Source organism: Equus asinus, chromosome 2 (genome assembly GCF_041296235.1).
Source record: "Equus asinus isolate D_3611 breed Donkey chromosome 2, EquAss-T2T_v2, whole genome shotgun sequence".
NCBI lineage: Eukaryota > Metazoa > Chordata > Mammalia > Perissodactyla > Equidae > Equus > Equus asinus.
The window spans coordinates 98,076,577-98,087,298 of NC_091791.1; positions in this window are offsets into that span (position 1 = coordinate 98,076,577).

Below are 10,722 nucleotides of genomic sequence, written 5' to 3' on the forward strand. Positions count from 1 at the left end.
ATTTAGAATTGTGGAGAAGCGCCATGTGACCCTAAAAGCTGAGCGTATTGTCTCGGCTTCTTGAACCTGGAACCTTTCTTAAGTGACGTATTTCGACTTTGAAGTGCGGCTTCTCTTCCGGTTCGCGGTTATAAAAGAGGGCAATATTTAATATTTTTTGCAAAACGTCTCTAATATTGGAGCCTCGGTAAAATCCTGCTTCTGGCAATGCCCAGGGGAAATGGGGAGGCCGTAATGAGCCAAGAGCCCAGGAGGGGCAACTGTGAGCTGTTTCTCTGGAGGATGCGGGGCTTCCAGGGAGCTTCCGTCCAGGGCTCTGACATGCCCGCCCCGTGGGCCAAAGCCTGCTTTAGCCACAACACTTTACTACACACAGACAGGGATTGTTCAGAAATTCACAAACAGAGAGAATGTCACGTGTGTGGCCACTGCCAAGAATCAGAGCCAGAATGTCCTGGGCGAGCTTCTTCTCGGCTTTTCCCTTGTTCATAAGGGAGGACCCCCCTGCCCACCTCCTGGGCGAGCCCATGGCTACCTTGCAGAAGTGTGTCTTTGCAGGACTCCTTATGGCTCCCACTCGGCCTGAATGAGGATGCCCGTTGTCACCACTGTCACCAAGCCAGGTTTGCAGGCAAAGTTCCTGTTCCGTGCAGACGTACAACCTGCAGCTTCCTTGTGTGTGTGTGTGTGTGTGTGTGTGTGGAGGGGGGAGCTGGACGTGGCTCTCTCCAAACCATTTCGCCTTATTTTCTCCTACGATGACCATCCAGCCAGTCTGCGTTGCGTACGCTCTTTGAGGTCCAGAAGCTTGCCCTCATTGCCACCACACCCCTCTCCTCAAAAGTGAAGTGGGGAGTGGACAAGATAATTTCTGGGGCCCTTTACGGCTCTGACATTCTGACATAACGCAGTGAACAGAAACTCAGGCCACAGTTACCTAAAAGCCGCTATTCTAAGGAAATGGGGAAAGGTGGCACACTGAGAGTTCTCTTTTCCCTGCTGGGGCTGGGGCACACTGCCTGGATGTTCTCTGTATCTCTTATCCCACCTCTGAGCGCCCTGAGGGGAGCGAGCACCTCCCTTATCATGCTGGGCTCGGTCGTAGGACTTGACATCAGCATGGAGTCCTGGGTTCCCTTTGTACTGGCAGCAAACCTGAGGTTACTTAAATTTAGGGACCATCCCTCACCTGCCACTACATGTGAGGCACCATGTGGAGGATGCAGAGAAGCAGAAAATACAGTCTCCACCCTCAAGGAGTTTTCTAGCTAATTTGAGCTTCTTTTTGTTACTCAACACTCCTTCTTTTTCTCGTTTACTTCCAGATCTTTGTGTATGCTGTGCCCTCAGCCTGAAATACTCTCTCCTTATCTCACTGTTGCTAGGACTGCCATGTACAGCTGTGTAGGTTGCATACTGCATAATTCTAGATCTATTTACATAGATGTGAATGGGACCCTCAGAAATATGCAATGCATAACCTGTACAACTATACAACATGGCTTTGACTGCCATCTCTACCCCATTTCTCCTATCTGGGGGTAGACCATACTCATCTCAGTTTTTGGCTTAGTCATTACCTTTCCTTCTTTCTTTCTGTGCTTCTTTGCTCCCATCCCTCTCTCTCCCTTTCTTCCTGTCTCTCACATTTACTGAGCACATACTATATGTCGGGACCTGTGCTAGGAGCTGGGTATATAGTTGTCACAAAACAGATAGGGTCCCTGCCCTTGAGAAGCTTACATTCTTGTGAAACATTTATATTGTCTTCCTCCAGGGAGTTTCCCCTGACTGCACCCATGATTGCATCCGGTGCCTACTGACTGACTGATTAACAGCTCTGACTTGGGGGCCTTTTGCTCTAGAACACAGACCCCGTGCGCTAGAGGGAATCTGAGGTGGGCGAGAGGGCTTGGGACGGCCAACCTGAAGCCGACTGAGCTGGACCTGCATCCCTTCCAGCTTCCTGTCCTTGGGAGTTCCCTGGGGCGTTTGTGAAGCTCGTTAGTGAAGCAGCAATTAATATGAGGCCCAGAGCATGGCTTCCTCCTGCCAGGGAGGCCACAAAGTTCCAGCGCGGAGGAATGGAGCACCACCCAGGCCTGCCTCCCGGGGCTGCAAAGAAATCCCTAATGAGTCTTCTCCAGGGGAGGGTGAAGTCACCTGCCAGCAGGCAGCTAAGCCTCAGGTGTTCTCCAGGAGGCTTAAAATAGTCGGATTCCCTCCACCAACACCTTCCAACACTGTTTAGGATGGCGCATGCCAGGAAACTAATGAATCCAAGCTTAGCGAATTAATTGTTGGTGAAATAATGTGCACAGTGTGCTTCCTGTTCATCAGTCTCTACAGAAATTAATTAGCCTGCTTGGCAGCAAGCAGGATCAAATTTTCAACTTAATTTATGAATTTGGCCAAACGGTCTATGGGAAGCCTTGCCTGGAGGACCTTTCGGGGCTGCTTCGTGTCCAGACAGGCCTCGCCTTTCGTAGAAGACATGACGGCTTTAAGAGCATCCCAACAAGAGAAGAGGGCGGTGGAGGAGGGAAGAGGGGAAGGCGGGGGCTTGGATGGACAGGCTCCGAGCAGACGCGGCCTCCTCCGTCTTCCTGCCCCAGCCCCCCAGGGGCCCTTCACCTGAGGAGGGTCTGCTGGCTGAGCTGCGGGGCAAGGACTCCAAGCAAAGGGCTGACTCACAGGAACCGCCCGACTTCGGGTTTCAGTATTCTGTGCTGTGTGCACTGACCCAAACTGCAGGATGATGTGAAAGAAAAATACAGCTAAGGAGACGTGTATTTGGGGGGGGCGCTATTTTAAAATAGGAAGCAGGGGATTTCTTGGGCCTGGGGAGACTAATGTGACAAATTGTCATGAGGCAGGAATTAGCACATCGCACAGAGGACAGCCGGCTATCGAGTCAGCTTTTGTCACGGTGCAAGTCAGATCTCCGATTACAGCTAGTCCGTGCAGGAATCCCAGCCAGACTTTGCCGCTGAGCAGCAGGAACCCGATGCAAATCTGTGAGCAGAGGGACGAATGTCGCCTGTCTCTGAAACACTTCCAGGAGAGAGCAAGTGAATGCACATCTGTGTGTGCACCTGCTTTTTGATGTTCCTAAAACCCCGGTTTTCTCCTGGAAAAGCCTGTGAATCACTGAGTTAAAACAGGAGTGAGGAGGACACGGCGGTGTGCTCCAGTCTAACGGAGCTCTTCTGGCCAGCCTCAGGGGCCGGGAAAGGACTCGAGCCCCTGTGGTCACTTCCACCTCTTAGAATCGTTCAGTGATTCAGGAAGGTACTAAACAGAACTATCTGGGGCATTGCAGATACGCAGGGAACCCAGTGATGGAGGCCAGGCTCCCGTGAAGTTTATTTTCTATGATGAACACAGACACAAGCTATCAGCATCTGGTTCCTCATTCTGTTAAAACTTAGACTTGTTAACATTTGATTACGGGCCACATTACCGAGCTCTGGGGTTCCACATTAGTTTCTGTCTTTAAAACGAAATGCACATTGCCTGGTATACGCCTGCACTGTCATCTCCCTTGCGTGCCGAGCTATTTAAATGCATATCTGTGCAGATGCCCTCAAATTTAGTCCAAAAAGATTGCAATCTTCTAAAGGGAGCCAGAATTAGCAACCATTTCAGGGCGTGAAGGCCAAGGGAGGAACCGGTTTGCGGGTGACACTGGCCATTTGTGGGGGTCCCTCGGGTCCCCAGCGGGGCGCCCCGCGGGTGTGATTCTGGCGTGGAGGCGCTCACTGTGCGCTCAGAGCTGCTGCTACAGTGGGGTCAGGAGAAGCAGATTAAACGCACTGTGTTGGAACCCACTCGAGCGCCTCCCTCCTCCCTGTGGGCGTTCGCAGCTGCAGCCAGACTACCCTTTCCTTTAGGAATTTGTGATGTTATTACCAGCTCGCTCTGTGACCTCGGGCTGTGTCTGCCCTTTGTTTACCTTTGTTCTCAAAGAGCCAGGTATATAATTCCACGGTTCCCCCAGGTAGCTCTGGGGAGAAGGTAGATTGCATAAACAAAGGTGTGCATAGGGACAGCTCCAGCCCGCAGGAGGCCGAACGCTGGGATGTGCCAGAGGACCAGAGCGCCATCTCCCTCAGCCCAGCCTCCCGGCGTTATAACCCGACAGTCACTGTTCCATAGCCAATGTCCTCTCCTGCTCCTCCCCAGGCCTTATCCTGTCACCTGAACGCTCTTGCCCACCTGCTCAGACGCAATGCTTCTCATGCCCGGCTCACAGGCTAGCCCTCTCCAGCAGGCTGCCCTGATGTGTTCTCCGGAAGGGACGGCGTCCTCCTTTCCCACCCCACACTGCCCTTGAAGCACAGCCGCTTGTGTATTATCTCAGCTACAACTTTCCAAGTCCTCATGGAGAGACTGTGCCTCCTTCATCTCTTTTTGTCCCCTACAGTCCTCACACTGGAGAGGGACTCGGTACCTGTTTGTGTCGATTCCACCCTGGGAACCATTTTGAGGACAAATTACTGTTTATATAAAATGGCGAGATTTAATGAAAGAGGTCTTAAGGTTAAGTCTGATCGTGCTGAATATCCAAAATTTGTTTTCGTTACTGAAAGCAAAGGAGCAGAGTTATTCTCCTCGGTGCCCCATCACCCAAAAATGCAATTTAGTAAGCTCTTTCTGTCTTCCCGCCCCCTCGTTCTTTCTGCTGTTTACATATTCCTCCAGCATCAAAAATGGAAACCAGGGGTTTGACAGTGAGAACTGGGAGACCAGAGCTCATATTCCAGCTGCACCTCCCACTAGCTGAGGGATCCCGCACAGCATTCAACCTGCCTGAGCTCCAGTTTGCTCAGCCAAGGACTAGAAATAATACTATCTGTCTTACCTACCTCCAGGGTGGCTATGAAAGTTAAACGAGATGGTGTCAGTGCAAGTACTTTAAATGGTTACCCCAGTGCGTTCGCTACATGAAAATCACCAAGCTATGCAGCTACAACATGTGTAGATGTGTATATCTATCACCCTTCAGGAAAAGCTCTTAAAAGTTAACATTTTGTACAGACATTTCCAATGGCATTGTTGTTAAGCTGTTTGCTGAGGAAAAAGATGAAAGAATGATTTCAAGTTGGCTGTAGTCATTGACACAGTCTGGAATAGATGTTGAGTTTCTGTGGGAACCAGCCATTTTGGTGTATTGATACCACTCCACATTTTGTTAATTATTACTTCATAATTCTCAATGTTTTAGTTTTACTGTGGTCAAATATAACAGAACTACCTTTTGGTAATGTGGAGACCTGCATTTAAGTAAAATTTAGGAGGTTTTTCCGTGGAAAAGTATATGATATAGTGAAGGATGATTTCTCTCATTCATGTAAGTTTTATTTTTAAAATGGTGGCTGGGATATATAAGCTATTACAATCGTTTGGTTTTTTGTTTGTTTACCACTATATACTCAGTGCCTTCTACAGTGCCTGACCAACTGTCCCCATTTATTTGAGGACTACAGGGTTCCTGGGACATAGGACTTTTAATGCTAAAGGTCCAGGGCAGCCTGAGATGGTTGGTGACCGTGCTGGCACATGAAAGATGTTCATGTATTGGTAGAAGAAAGGAAGGCAGGCAAGAGATTCAGGAATAAATTTTGGTACCACAAACCATCCTTTCCTTTAAGTTTTCTAAAAATATACATTATGGGTACACATTGTAAATGTTTTAATATTCATATTTAAAAGACCCTTCTGCATTTTAAACAGCATTAGGGGATAAAATGGCCTCCTACAAAGTGGTTAATATTTGGCACACATTGCATCGTTAGGACCGCAGGCGGATGTAAAGATATGGCAGCTACACACATTAGACCCAATTGCCCCAATGCTTTCCTCCTGACTGGAAGATTTAATTCTGAAAAAGAGCTGTAAACTGGGGAGAAGGCGTCCATGGGAACCTTACTATAGGCTGTATCACTGGACAATTAAATTCCACATGTAGATAGAGGTCGATGTTGTTTTCCTGGCCAAAGGCATAGAGGCCTGGAAGAGACCACAGAGATCTCTCCAGCCCCTTGGGTTTCCAATGGGAAAAGTCAGGCCGGGAAAAAGGTGGCAGCAGGGCTAGGCTAGACCGTCCTCCTGATGTCCTGTGAATCATACATTCCCGTTTCCCCACGTGGACTCTTCCTTTTATTTTCCTTTTATTTTCTCTGCTCTTGGCCACCTTGCCTTCAGCCCACAGCATTTTTGGCCAAATTATGAAAACACCTGTCACATTTGAGGAATTCTTGGACCTCCAGTCCAAACCTGGCTGATCCTACCTGACTCTGTCCCCAAAAATTCTCCTGAAAATTAGATACTGAATAGGTCTAATGAGGGTGGCTAAGAACAAACAGTATAAAAACATTTTATCCGCTAATCTCCGATGACCAGATATGGCTTTACGCTCCTAAATTTGGAGTTACTACTGAGGAATGAGACCCAACAAACTGGCTCTCCTCTGAAGTTGTGAGTTTGATATGATGTGGAAAGAGAAGCAAATCACAGTGGAGCGAACATACAGAAAAAGGGTGAGAACAGAGCAGAGTTGTCTGTGCTTGGCACAAAGACCAGAAGGATTAACCTAGCAAAGTTTAACTAGTCTCATCAAGATAAAAAGATAGTAAATGCAAAGTAACAAGATGAGTAACGGAACAGAGGACACCACTGTTAAGGACTGAACGTTTGTGTCTCCCCCGACAAGCCATGTGTTGAAGCCTTAACCATGATGTGACGGTATTTGGAGGTGGGGCCTTTGGGAGGTGATGAGGTTGAGGTGAGGTCATGAGGGTGGGACCCCCAGATGGGATTAGTGTTCTTATAAGAAGAGGAAGAGACAACAGGGGACTAAGTGAGGACTAAGTGAGAAAGTGGCCATCGGCAAGCTAGGAAGAGAGCTCTCACCAGAAGCCAAACCCTGCCAGACCTTCAGTCTCCAGAACTGTAAGAAAATAAATTCTTGTTGTTTAAGCCGCCCCGTCTACGGTATTTTGTTATGTTGTGGCAGCCCAAGCTAAGACCACCACATGAACAAATCTTCTAACACCCCAGCCTCTCAGTTCCTTGACCTCTTGTCTCCTATGAACTTGACCTCCATCTGGCCAAACCACCCACTCCCGTGACCGCTGGACCAGAGACTCTCAATCCTCACTGCGCAATCAGTCTCACCTGAGAAGCCTGAATTTCACCACCGCCTGTTAGAATCAGAATGTGTCTCAAGGTGGGACGTGTACGTAAAAGTTCCCTGGGGGATTCTGGTGTGCAGCTGCAATCAAGAACGCTGGACCAAGCACACTCGAGCCATTCAAATTGGCAAAAAGAGAACCTCATAGAAAAATGAGCAAAGCCCAGAAACAGGCAGTTTATAGAAGAAATACAAATGCTAATAAATATATGGGGACACGTTTAACCTCACTAGGGATCAGGGAAATGTAAAATTGTTTTTTAAAGGATTACTATTTTGGCAAAAATCAAAAGACTGGTAATATACAGTGATAGTAAAAGTGAAGGGTGTATTCTCATAAAACCTTCTAACACACATCCTTAGACCGAGAAATTTCATTCCTGGTTATCTCTCCTATAAAAATAACCATATAACCATATAAGTATTTACATACAAGTACATTAAACTGGTTCTTATAACACTATTTTTAACAGTACACAAGTCTAGTAATTATAGAATAGTTCAAAAATTGTGGTCTAGCCACATATGAAAAAATTATTCATCTACTAAAAGAATGGGGTAGAATTATAAGTATTGACATGGAAGGATATATATCTACACACACATACATGTATTAATCATATGGAGGAAATAAAGCAAATTTCAGAATAATATGTATGGGATAATCTCATTCTTGTTGAAAAAAATGTTTGCACTACACATAGAGACAGACGCGTACATATTTATAGATGCATAGAAGACTGCCTTAAATATCTTTTAACAATAATTACCCTCAGGGAATTGGAAAGGAGAGCGGGGACTTTTGTGTTTTACTTTATATTTTGTGGCTGTTTTTACAATAAACACGTTTGCGCTATTTTTGTAATGTAAATAGTCTGATGTGAGTTCAGATGGAAGCTTTATAAAGAAAAGCTTTCTATGCCAGAAGGTTGGAGCCATTTCAGGGCCATCTCTTTACCATCGTTTACAGTTAAAAGTCTTTCAGGGAATCCCACAGCGAAGAACATTGTGGGAAAGGGGCTGGTTCCCTCGAGTCCTTTTTAGAGTTATTCTCCTCAGATTTGGAGAAGACTGCTAGACAGGTGATTTGTTGCTGGTATAGAAGTTCCCAACCTGGATATTTTGCCATCGATGATTCAGTTCTGTGGATGTTAGGAGAGTCTTTCATTGTTAAAGAGCGAGGATGAAAATGAGACCGTAAGTGTAGCCAGCAACCGGGAAGAAATGGATGAACGTCAGAGAGCTGGAGATTTGTGGTCAAAGCATAAGGTTTCCAATGTCAGAAAAGAGAGAGAGAATACAGAGATGGTGCTAGGGTGGTAAGTAGGCTTCCCTCACAAACACCTACAATCCATCGATTGTGATGTTTGGGAGTCAAGTTGCGAAGCATCTGAGGCCATATTGTGGTTCACCTGGAAAGTCCTCAAGATGGACTGGTGATGCCTGCCATGGACGCAGGAAGGGAGAATGGAGACACACGTAGCACAGCACCAACAGAAAAGAAGAAAGAATTAAGAATAATGAAAATTCATCATTAGGGTGAAAAATCCAGTCATTTAAATTTTTCTCCATAAGAAACAAATAAATTATACTCTGCTAGCATAACTCTAACCTAGAGTTCACCATCATCATTAACAGAATTTAAATGACTTCTATATGGTCCATACCATCTAGCAAAATGTGTAGATATGCAGATATTTGAGTTCTTGAAACAGCCGCATGCAACTTGAAAACACAGATCTGTTAGTATTTAATTAGTATTAAATTAGTTAGTATTTAATTTCAGTTCTCTTAATAAAGAGTTATTCAGAAGTTCTTATTAACTTGCTGATGAAAATTAATGTTCATGGCTCTCTGGGTCAATTTAAGCAATAAGTATTTATTTTTACTAAGTCCAAATTGCAAAAGAAAGGAAAGGATAGGAAAGGTTTTCCCCAGAGAGGAGGAGATGGTGGTCTAGGATGGGTACATGAAGTTCCCTGGTCCAAGGAAAGTTTTTCCATATGCTCTACACCAGTTAGATTAACCTGGATGAAAATTCAAAGGCCCTCAGAGAGAGTCAAACTTTGCTCCAGTCAATCCTTGGCTGATGTCAGTATCTGGAGGAGAGGAATTGGACCAGGCAAAGAGTAAGAAAGCCTTCTACCGATCATTTTGGCACCCTTGCCACCAGGTTCCTCCATTCCCCCGAGACTGGAAGCATGCCTTGCTCCCCGTTCCTTGACTTGATCTATGTTCCTTGGTACATTCTCAGGTTTCCACGTCTTGGCATGTGCTGTTCCCTCTGTCTAGAGTTCCTTCTCTTCTTTTTCCCCTGACAATTCCTACTTGCTCAACTTCTCAGCAAAGCCATCCCTGATTCTGCTGAGTTTGAAGGACCTGTTAGGAACAAGAACGCTTACCATGTTTCCCTGTAACTTTTTCCACTCTGTTTCCCAGATCCTTTCTTGATGCCTCTGTTCCATCCCTCATCACAGTTGGATTAGCACGAGTAGCTACATGCAAGAAACACTTAGGACTTCCCCGGATGCAGTAGCATCCATCCTTGCATCTCCATCCTTGTATCCTCCCGCACCTGCCTCTTCCTTCTTATACGAGGTGCGGGTTAGTGCAATAACCATACACTTTCTCAGTATGTGTAGATTCTAAAAGATATCCTCAGCAAAGGTGAGGGGCCAGCTATGGCTTGGTTTCTCTGTAATCAAAGAAGTCACAAGGCAAACATTTTGAGAGGTTTTGCTGTGTGAAAAAAAGTTAAAACCTTGGGAAATAAAATAGCATGGATTTAAAAAGAAAGCCATTTCAAAGTACTTGTGATAGATTCAATTTTAAATATAAAGACCTCTGGGGCAAGCCCGGCAGCATAGTGGTTAAGTTCACATGCTCCACTTCAACGGCCCGGGCCTCCCAGGTTTGGATCTTGGGTGTGGACGTATACACCACTCATCAGCCATGCTGTGGTGGCATCCCACATACAAAATAGAGGAAGACTGTCACAGATGGTAGCTCAGCAACAATCTTCCTCAAGCAGAAAGAGGAAGATTGGCAACAGATATTAGCTCGGGGCCAACCTTCCTCATCAACAAAAAAATAAACTGATAAATAAAAAAAAGACCTCTGTCAAATGAGTAGATACACAGGCAATTTGTATAGGAAATAGACATTTTAAAACAAGTACAAAAGGCAAGTCAGCTTAAGCACATAACTATTAAAATTAGGATTGTATAAACTGATAGAATATCTTTATGAAGTGATTTTGAGTAAAAAAATATATATGGGCTATGATACTTATGCACAAAGGACATGTTATAAGGGTACATACCCAAAAATTAAGAATGAAAACAGTGGTGTTTTGGAAGAATGAAATTTTGGGGAATTAATTGCTTTTCTTTATTACTATTGGCTGTATAAGAAATAAAATGGGGGAGGAGGGAGACAAAGTGAAAAATCCCACTAACCACGTGATCGGTTGACCACACTTGTGGTTTTAGGCGTTTAGTTGAAGGACATAAAGAGGCCCCTTCTTT